This window comes from Triticum urartu, chromosome 5A (genome assembly GCF_056163025.1).
Source record: "Triticum urartu cultivar PI428250 chromosome 5A, HENAU_Tu73, whole genome shotgun sequence".
Lineage (NCBI taxonomy): Eukaryota > Viridiplantae > Streptophyta > Magnoliopsida > Poales > Poaceae > Triticum > Triticum urartu.
In genome coordinates this window covers 117,517,474-117,526,521 of record NC_141877.1, presented here as the reverse complement: position 1 = coordinate 117,526,521, position 9,048 = coordinate 117,517,474, and the positions used below count along the sequence as shown (strand labels likewise).

Here is a 9,048-nt window from a genome sequence, read left to right as displayed (position 1 = left end):
CCCCCAAACGATCAGATACGGAGCCAAAACCCTAATTCCACCACCGCAACTTTCTGTATCCACGAGATCCCATCTTGGGGCCTGTTACGGAGCTCCGCCGGAGGGGGCATCGATCACGGAGGGCTTCTACATCATCACCATAGCCCCTCCGATGAAGTGTGAGTAGTTTACCTCAGACCTACGGGTCCATAGTTATTAGCTAGATGGCTTCTTCTCTCTTTTTGGATCTCAATACAATATTCTCCCCCTCTCTTGTGGAGAACTATTTGATGTAATCTTCTTTTTGCGGTGTGTTTGTTGAGACCGATGAATTGTGGGTTTATGATCAAGTCTATCTATGAATAATATTTGAATCTTATCTGAATTCTTTTATGTATGATTGGTTATCTTTGCAAGTCTCTTTGAATTTTCAGTTTGGTTTGGCCTACTAGATTGATCTTTCCTGCAATGGGAGAAGTGCTTAGCTTTGGGTTCAATTTTGCGGTGTCCTTTTCCAGTGACAGTAGGGGCAGCAAGGCACGTATTGTATTGTTGCCATTGAGGATAACAAGATGGGGTTTTCATCATATTGCATGAGTTTATCCCTCTACATCATGTCATCTTGCTTAAGGCATTACTCTGTTTTCATTAACTTAATACTCTAGATGCATGCTGGATAGCGGTCGATGAGTGGAGTAATAGTAGTAGATGCAGGCAGGAGTTGGTCTACTTGTCTCGGACGTGATGCCTATATACATGATCATACCTAGATATTCTCATAGCTATACTCAATTCTGTCAATTGCTCAACAGTAATTCGTTCACCCACCGTAGAATACTTATGCTCTTGAGAGAAGCCACTAGTGAAACCTATGGCCCCCGGGTCTATCTTCATCATATTAATCTCCCAATACTTAGTTATTTCCTTTGCTTTTTTACTTTGCTTTTATTTTACCTTGCATCTTTATCATAAAAATACCAAAAATATTATCTTATCATATCTATCAGATCTCACTCTCGTAAGTGGCCGTGTAGGGATTGACAACCCCTTATCGCGTTGGTTGCGAGGATTTATTTGTTTTGTACAGGTACGAGGGACTCGCGCGTAGCCTCCTACTGGATTGATACCTTGGTTCTCGAAAACTGAGGGAAATACTTACGCTACTTTGATGCATCATCCCTTCCTCTTCGGGGAAAAACCAACACAGTGCTCAAGAGGTAGCAAGAAGGATTTCTGGCGTCGTTGCCGGGGAGTCTATGCAAAAGTCAACATACCAAGTACCCATCACAAACCCTTATCTCCCGCATTACATTATTTGTCATTTGCCTCTCGTTTTCCTCTCCCCCACTTCACCCTTGCCGTTTTATTCGCTCTCTCTCTCTATATATATATATCCTCCTTCTCTTTCCCTATTTGCCTCTTTTGCCTTTTCTTGTTTGCTTGTATGGTTGGATTATTTATTTATTTATTACTAAACAGAGAACCTAAGATCTATGGATTCTCATCCGCTTGCTAATCTTTTTAAGAGATCCAATTATGATGAACCAATTGCTAGTGAGTTTTGTGCACTAGATTATCTTTATGAAGTTTTTCTTGAAATTCGTGAATCTAAAAATTGTGATGAAGTACTTTATGGAGTGATTCACGATAGATCTTTGAATAAAAAGCATGATTGCAATGATTTTACTATAAATTCTCTTGATGTCAATTGTGCTAATAATATGCAAAACCCTAAGCTTGGGGATGCTAGTTTTGCTATGTCTACTACTTGTTGTAATGATCATGATTGGGGTTATTCTTCTTTTGATCTTGAAAATTTATTTAAGCCCCATGATGAATATGAGATTGATAATAGTGTTTGCAATATTATTGAAAGTGGGTTTGGAAAAGTGTCAAGTTTAGACCCCACATATTTGGAGAATGTTCAATCTTATGAAATTTTTGATAAAAGTGGGTTTGAAGAGGTCATGACTTTAGTTAATGTAACATCCCAAATTTTTCCAAATTTTGGAATGTTAATAATAAGATATTAATGACTGAATTGCTATGATTTTCATGGAAAATTAAAAACCTTTTGATTCTTCTTTCAAATATTTCATTCAATTGCTTTTCTTTTGGACACCTATGAAATATTTTGAAACCACAAATAAAAATGGAGTGGGAATAAAATGACTTTCTCAAAGTGTAGCGAATAAATATTTCATTTGAAGTTCTTTGAATTTTGGGAGTTCCATTTGAATTGGGTCTTATTTGGAGCTTTAATGCCATTTAAATATTTCCAAATTACTCAAATAAAAATAAATGTGAGAGGAGATAATATGACTTCTCCAAAACTATTATTGGGAAATATTAAATATTTCTTGTTAGTCATTTGGGTATTCATAAAACCCTCACACATATGTTGGGGAAATTATGAAGCCCGTAATGCATTATTAAAACAAGTTTGTGCACGAAAATAAGTTTATTGAATTCTGAACTTAATGGACGTAGAATTGAAATAATAAATAGGTAAACACAAACATTTTAATTCCTGTTATAATTAAACTTCTTGCACACATGCACACAAAATATAGTTTATTAGTCCTAAAACTAATTGGGCTAGGCCCAACCAGCTCCAAAAGCCCAGCTCCTCACGTACACGTACATGAGGTCTTCTTCCTCCTCAGGTTCACCCCACAGGAGCCGCCATGGCGTACAGCGGCTGCGCCCAACGCTTCTCTTCCCTTCCCCCGCACCCGTTGACCTCCTGAATCGGTTCCTCTCGTCTCCCACGACCCCTCACCTCTATTAGTGCGCCCTAATTTCCCCCTTAATGGCCATTAGCAACACATGTAACAGCCGCCATTAACACCCATGAAATCGATGAGGCGCCGCTCGATTCTGACCTCCCCCTCTCCTATAAATAGTACCCATAGGTGAACCTCACAGTCCTCATACCCTCCCAAGAAAACCCCTCTCTACCTCGTCCTTCTCTGCGAGCAATTGCTCGTCAGAGTTCGGCAGCTCCGGTGGCCACTCCGCGCCGCCACGGGACAAGGCCGAGCCCGTGACCATATCCAACGGACTCTCCTTGTCGAGCTCTTCGCCGTTCTCCTGCTACTTGACTTTGGAGACCTTCTTCCACAACTCCGGCGACCTTATTCCCCAACTCCAGCGACAACTCCGGCAAGCCTCCTCTAAATTTCTGTAAGTCATTTTTCAGAAAAATATCTAAACTTCGGAAATCCGTATCTTCCAAACCATATGTCTGATTTCGACAAATAAGATATCCCCAGATTCGCTGGAACATGTAGTTTTTTATGAAATTATAAAATTTCAGTTATGAGCAAATTAAAATTTAGTTTAGATTTAAATACGAATTTGAGTATTTTTGCTATATCTTTTAATCTGTAAACCATATAAAATGTTTTATATATGGAAGTTGGACCTTAGGACCTAACCTTACTGTTGGACAGATGGATTAGTTTTCCAACATAGTTTAGATGTTGTTTTATCATCAACACCTTGATTTGACCTTCTTGGATCATCATTTAATAACTTAGTTAAAATAAAATTGACTATAGGGTAAAACTCTTAGATTGATCCCTAGGGAACCTCTCTGGACATTTGATATCACCACAAAACTTTGAAGTGACAAGATTAAGGATTTAATCCTTTTATCTTAAAACTTATGTCACGCCAGTTTTATTTAACCCAATTCAAATATTCCGAATAATCTCATGATAGAATTTGTTGTAAGAACTTGTCTCACAACCCATCTTCTATATCAAACCAAGATCTTCACTTAGTATCATTTCCAACCCTAAGATATTACTATGTCATATTCTCTTCCAAGACCACACCTAATTCTATATCAACCCTAACCGTGCCCTAGAAATTATGATAGTGGCAATCGAATAATTTGTGTTGTTATTTGGATTTTCATTTGGATGTTATTTGTGTGTTGAATGCTTGCTTGAATCATTGTTATGTGAATGTGGATATGCCGAGTGTATTACTTGAGTTATTTATCGCGTTAGATTGCGACGAGTGCGAAGGTGAATTCTACGAGGAGGTAGAACCTTGTGACTACGAAACCGAAGGCAAGTTGCAAATTGATCATGCTTCGACCTATATTTTCATACTATGCATAACTCTTTAAATTTTAATACTATGCATGTTTTATAAAAGTTTTGCAAAGTATTATATTTAGCTAGAGCCATAGGTTCAAGACTCACCATTGGCCACGCTTGCACAAAATGGGTGGGGTGAAAACCAAACTTGTTTTAAACTTTAAACTTGCTCTCTTTGGAGCAAAGTTTGAGAAAATCATTTTAAAACAAAATTATATATTGTTTTACTTCTATTCCCTGGGCGGGATGGTATGACGGGAGCGTCTACAAGAAATTGCGCCCATCGGGGTCTTGCAGTGAATGCGCCCGACTGGGGTCTTGCACACAGGTTTTTGGTGGGGACCGCCGTCCAGGGGAATGAGATCTTCCAAGTACTGTTTGATGTAGCTTCCAGTACAGCCACATGCTACTATGGGCTCTGGCTTAGCTTAGTACTAACGGGAAACCCTTACCTCAGGACCGCCATCGGAGAGGGGCTTTCATTGCCTAAGTTGCGGGCGGCTTGGTCAGGTATAGGGGGCTATTACGGAAAGGCTTCGTCACAATCTCCTCCTAGTCATACACCCAAGTGTGTAACGGTAAACGAGGTTGGTTGTGTCATGTGGGGAACGTGTACGAATTTTGCAGAGGGTTTAACCTAATCGATTAGCCGTGCCCCCGGTTACGGGCAAATTGAGCAACTAAAGACTTGGACTGAAGAAGAATCTCCCCTCTCTTTTCTAAAAATCTATTTTAAGGGTTAAAGTCGAGCAGTGAGCACATTGAATGTGTTTCACTTCAACCTTATGTATGTTTTAAAACTATTTTGGAGACTGAGCACTAGTGCGTATATCCAAGTGTCTCACTCCTACTTTTTATACTAAAAACTATTTCTATTCCAAAAGTAGTTTATAAAATTTAGTATAGGAGAAAATTGGCTTTACGCAAATGAAACCTCCACAATACTTACCCTACATATATATTTTGTTAAACTTTCCTTTGCAACTTGCGAGTACAGTCCACGTACTCACCTGCACCTATCATGTGCAGATCTTGATAGATTAAGAGACGATAGGGTTATGGTCTACACTCAACGAGCCCAGTGGAGTTGATGGAGCCTAACTTAGTGACTACGTATAATTCCATTGTATTATCTGCCAGCTTGAGCTGTGCCTAAGGTATGATATATATATATATATATATATATATATGGATCTACCGTTGTAGTAGAATGATGTATGTCTTACTGATATTCATTTTTGTTACTGTGTGTGCTAGCTATGAACCAGGGATAGCACAGTAAGCACAGAGACTTGGATTCTACCAAATCCGGGTCGTTACAAAATGGTATCACAACATATGTTGACTGTTGGACATGACCCTAGAAATGGTTTGGAAATAGGAAGACCATGATAGGAACAACAATTATTTTTGGTATTACTAAAACTCCAATTCTCGTACCTTTTGTTTTCTTTACTAAGTCTCTCCTATTTCAAACATGTAGATGGAACATTGTAACTTGAGCCAGGCATCCCACTATGAAAGAGTTTTATTTGGAACTCATCTTTTAAGGTTGGTTTAGACACTAAGACTTCGAGTCCCCAAGATTGCAGCATGGCACCATTTGGAGGGGAGAAGCTACCGGAATGCCAACATTACCATTTATGGATGTTCAAAGATGGAGGACACGATCTTCTTCAAAACGCATCCAACTCTTGAGGGAGTTGTGAGTGATGACATACATGGCATAATAGCACGTCTATGCGGACATTATCACCAGGAGCTAGGAGACACCTTCTTTCGTGATTTGGGGTGGCAAGAGATCACTGGCAAACCTGGCAGGACCAAGGAAGATCACAAGAGAAAACTCAACGATATGTTGAATTATAATCTGGATTTAGAAAGGTATATCAAAGGTCTTCAACTGGAGCATTCCGAAGCTTTGCAGAAGAGAGAGGCCATGAAGGAAGTTAGAACCCTCCTGGAGCAGAAGGTGGGGATATAGCGAGAATATTTGGAGGAAAACAAAGACGAAGTCTAGGCTCAAGAGATAGAAATCAAAAAACTACAGAAGGAATCATGGGAATAAAAGGCTCTCAACAAGAAACTCAAGCTAGAGAACAGGGTTCTAAAAGGAGAAAGGTTGAAGAAGAGGATTTCTCAGTCAACTCCTCTAATGAGAGCAGTAATATCTCCCTCAGCAGCATCAACCTGGATGCTGAATCTAGAACTTAAGACCACCATGAGTGTAATAAAGGAGGAACGCTTGCGAGTAGTGTACTCGACCATGCCGAACCTATGTGGATGGCAGTACATATGATTGATTGAATAAAATATATGTTGTGGATTTGGAGTTTTATTGGATTTTTTTCTTTCGTTGTCTTAACTGTTGTGGTCATTTGAGTTGCATGATTTAAAAACTTGCATTATTAGGATACGAACTCCGTAGGTTTGTATTATTTATTTAACCCTGAGAGGTGGAAGTTACGGATGATTAACAAAAGACCTTCATATGGGAGAAATGCGTTGAAGACTTTCAAGAACTGAAGGATTGAAGACTTCATGATGAAACTATAGTAAACGAGCCCATTATAAATGTTGAGATAGGAGTTGGTTGTTGATTGTGGCGTGTGTGTGTCCATCTCTTTTCCTTCCTAAGCTCTGTCTCACCTAGACCAAAACCTTGAACCATGGACGAATCAACCACTGAACTTTTCCTTGTGGAAACAACCACATTTCTTTGAAGGAGATACATACCTTTTGTTTTGGACTCTACCTCTCCTTTTCACCTGCAGATGGCAACCCTTTACGAGTCATTCCACAAGGGCCCAGAAATGATCATGACTTTGACTAGTGACCATGATTTTCCAAAAATCCTGAAGGATATAATGGGACATATTCACCTTGAAGGAGATGCAGTCTACAAGGGTTATCCTTTCATTGAAAATGGAGTGGAACTTTGGTACATGGAAGTACACCTTTTTCATGAAAGAAGAGTTTGTCCAAAGACTACTGGGCAATACTTTTTCATTTCCCGAGTACCTCGAACCACCTTCTTCGACTCTGTTCGTGAAGCTGCCATGGAAGCCATACGTCAGATTGGGCAAATCCTTGAAGCCAGACTCCATCATGCCCAAGAGTACTTGAGGGAAGTATATGCTGAGCTGATGGACATGAAGTTCATGGCCGCCGCGAAGAAACAAAGGATTAATGAGTTCAAGGATTACATCGCATGATTTCAGTTGGACTAAAGCTTCTCAAGGAGAACAAATGAATAAGGTTGGAGGATAAATGCTTGACCATACCAATCTATGTGGATGGCAGCACTTGTAATAAGCTATATTTCTAAACTTGAAGTTTTAAGAGAGGTAAAAGGATGTAATAAGGATTTTATGTGCAAGGAGTATGATTATCATTCCTACTCGAATAAACCACCTGCATAGGATCAATGTCATCGAAAAGCGTTTTACTAGTTTGCAGGTGAAGACCTCTTAAGGAGGAGTGAGAAAGACCGAGTGTTAGAACACGCGATTTACTTATCTGCATATGAGGAAATGATTTGAGTACGAGATGGATTGGCCCCCATACTGGAGACTCTTATTATATACTTTTGTATGTTTGATTGGTAAATCAGAGAGACTTGAAACTCTAGTAGAGTCTTGTTGCGACAAGCCTATAACCATAGAATGGTAAGATGTATTACCCTTATAGGTAGGCAACCCTGCCTAACAAAGATTGAACGGTGAGAAATAAACACGAAGATCTTCAAAGAATTCCATCAGAAGCCATCGACCGCCATGAGAGTTTCGATAGGTAGTTTTTGAATTTATGGATTTTGAGAAAGACATTCTTTTGAGGGAAAGCTCGGTTCTGACTACAGAATCTTTATGAAGAACCAACAAGGAATGAAAAATTGTGGAAATCCTCTCAAGTTTGTTCTTAAGGGTGGTAGCACCCGAACACCCTAGAATGATAATTGGGTCACACAAGAAATCATCAAAGATCCAGAATGGTGACAAAAGCCTCGAATATAGGCATGCTGAAGAACTGGAATACACATCATTAAATTAATAGAAGACATTTTCTCAAGACTAGAGGAAAAAAGGATAAACCGCAAACCTGTATATGATATGACCAAACCCTGGGGAAGTAACCCAAGGAACCCAAACCCTAACCTATTTCTTGCTAGCCCCTGCAAATCTCGAGGACGAGATTTCTTTTAAGGGTGGTAGTTTGTAACATCCCAAAATTTTCTAAATTTTGGAATGTTAATAATAAGATATTAATGAGTGAATTGCTATGATTTTCATGGAAAATTAAAAACCTTTTGATTCTTGTTTCAAATATTTCATTCAATTGCTTTTCTTTTGGACACCTATGAAATATTTTCAAACCACAAATAAAAATGGAGTGGGAATAAAATGACTTTCTCAAAATGTAGCGAATAAATATTTCATTTGAAGTTCTTTGAATTTTGGGAGTTGCATTTGAATTGGGTCTTATTTGGAGCTTTAATGCCATTTAAATATTTCCAAATTACTCAAATAAAAATAAATGTGAGAGGAGATAATATGACTTCTCCAAAACTATTATTGGGAAATATTAAATATTTCTTGTTAGTCATTTGGGTATTCATAAAACCCTCACACATATGTTGGGGAAATTATGAAGCCCGTAATGCATTATTAAAACAAGTTTGTGCACGAAAATAAGTTTATTGAATTCTGAACTTAATGGGCGTAGAATTGAAATAATAAATAGGTAAACACGAACATTTTAATTCCTGTTATAATTAAACTTCTTGCACACACGCACACAAAATATAGTTTATTAGTCCTAAAACTAATTGGGCTAGGCCCAACCAGCTCCAACAGCCCAACTCCTCACGTACACGTACATGAGGTCTTCTTCCTCCCCAAGTTCACCCCACAGGAGCCGCCATGGCGTATAGCGGCTGCGCCTAATGCTTCCCTTCCCT

At 38.9% G+C, this 9,048-nt stretch overlaps 1 pseudogene; it reads left to right on the top strand.

Annotated features, from left to right (window-relative positions):
- The first annotated feature begins 5,574 nt into the window (after positions 1–5,574).
- On the top strand, positions 5,575–6,305 carry LOC147970512 (uncharacterized; annotated as a pseudogene).
- Positions 6,306–9,048: the final 2,743 nt, after the last annotated feature.